Below are 2,213 nucleotides of genomic sequence, written 5' to 3' on the forward strand. Positions count from 1 at the left end.
TTGATTACAGCGCGAGGAAGAAGACAAAATAATAATAATAATAATAATAATAATAATAATAATAATAATAATAATAATAATAATAATAATAAAACAATACAATAAAGACTCTGTGGATAAAAAGAGGACAAGAAAGCAACGCGACTTGGGAATTTTTTTTTGAGCGGTTCAAGCTTAACAAGCGCGTGCGTGCGCTCACACACGTTCAGGGGAAGAAGACGGTGGAGAAACACCTGTTAACTGGGGAGTGACTATAATTTACATCATCCCTCTTAAATAAGCAGGGGCCCCTCCACTGGGAGTCCCGAGGGTGGTGGTGGTGGTGGGGCCTCCTGCTTCATGACCCGGAGCAGGGAGCCCAAAGACGGACAGACTCAGGCGTGAAGTCCCGCTGCTGCTCCGGCTATATAAAAAAAGAAAAATCACTTTTGATTTACACTTTCGTCATTCTGCCGTGCCTCATTAGGACAAATAATTTTTTCATATCTTTTAAAAATTGAATTCACTTGTATTTGTTTTTTTTTTTTTTTTAATTTTTCAGATGAATCAGGATCAGACTGTACAAAAAGAGGCGCCGAGGCTAAACTTTTCTCTTTCTTTCTCCTCATCAGAAACAAACTTTCCCCTTGCGTCTTTTCCGTCCTTTACCCGCCGGCGTGGCACCAGATTTAACAGAAAACCGGACGCGCGGACGCCAACAAGTGAGCAGCCGCGCACGCGCCTGCATACGAACGAGCACAAATCCGCAACACTTCACGAGAGGGGATAATAAAATTAGGAGTGTGTGTGTGGAAAAGACTTATTAGGAGTCATTTCCGAGTTGAAAAGTTGAAAAGTCCTCCCAGTGCCAACAACAAATAGCGCGTAAAAAGGCACTCCAAGAGCAAAGGTGCGCGCGAGGCGGGTCATTTAACTCGTGGCCTGAAGATGATTGAATTATGGCTTTAAAAACAAAAACATTCAGCAGCTCCCATCGCCACGGCGTCCTTCTGATTGATTTTATTGACGATCAGCTCTGACGTCTAACAAACGTTTTTTTCTTTCATTTTTTTTTTCGACAAGCATTAATTATCCTTAAACGGAAAGTAAAAGAAGTGTCACCGAATTTCAAATTACGTCCATCAGCATTAATAGGCTAATGACTTCCCTAAATTGGCGCATGCAAATTATTTTATTTTCTAGATGATTTGAATTCAATAAGAGGTAATCCGATGAAAACAAATTCCATATACCGACCCATTAATTTAGATTCGTGCTTAATTTATACTAACAGAAACAAATCTTAACTTCATGCACTTTTTTTTATATGAAATCTTGTGTTACTAATGAAAAAAAAATCAAACAATTAATTATTTAAATTCGATTTTCAAGTTTAATTTACAAACATGTTGTCGGTGTTTAACTAAAAATCCAAATTCGGACTGTAAATTTTTAATATAATTTATTTTTTATTCAAATAGCTCTAATATTTTAATCATTGCCAGGTATTTATTAAGTTGTTTATTAGAAAGCACGTCCTTGATGGTTATAGTATTAAAGAAGACAGACATTTCTGAATAAATTTAAAATAAGTTATTTAATAAATTTATGACTAATGCTGTGAATTGATGCCGTTCGCGCTAAAAAGACCTGCAGATATTTTTGCGAGTTGATCTTCACACCTGCATGATTACATCAGCCCGTTTAGTTCAGTTAAAGTCGCTTCGTCTCCCACATTTTATCGACATTCATTATTTTAAAAATATGCATTTTTAAATCATCAAGGTTTATAAAATAGTTTATCGTTTATTTCCAGATGTAGGCTATCTCTTTTCAGGGCTAATTTAAACCTCCGGCCTCGGAGCTGTTGGATCAATAATCACTTTGATTTATGTTTTTAACAAGTATTTTACATATTCTTTTTCTAATTAAAATGGGAACTCAGTTTTAGTGTTACGTTTGATATGTTTTTGCTTTTGCGTCGATTTCTTGTTTAAATCCTAGTCTCTGATTAAAAAAAAAAATATCTCTATATATTTTATTTTTTTGCTTTACAGGCCTGAACTTTTTTCTTTTTCTCTCCTCTTTGCCCAAAGGAATAATTTGCAGGCGCCAAAAAAAAAAAGAAAAAAGAAAAAAAAAGGGAACAGGGAAGAAACGTGTCGCGAACAGAGGAAAAGTAGCAAAAGATGATTTATTTGTCAGCGTTTTCTAGTCCCCCCCCCCCCCCCCCC

General features: G+C 36.1%; 1 protein-coding gene across 4 annotated transcripts in view; it reads left to right on the forward strand.

Annotated features, from left to right (window-relative positions):
• rnf220a (ring finger protein 220a) overlaps positions 1 to 2,213 on the forward strand; it is a 160,133-nt gene that overhangs the window by 1,274 nt on the left and 156,646 nt on the right. The gene's annotated exons all lie outside the window — the stretch shown is intronic.

The sequence above is a fragment of the Kryptolebias marmoratus genome, linkage group LG20, assembly GCF_001649575.2.
Source record: "Kryptolebias marmoratus isolate JLee-2015 linkage group LG20, ASM164957v2, whole genome shotgun sequence".
In the NCBI taxonomy this organism is placed as follows: domain Eukaryota; kingdom Metazoa; phylum Chordata; class Actinopteri; order Cyprinodontiformes; family Rivulidae; genus Kryptolebias; species Kryptolebias marmoratus.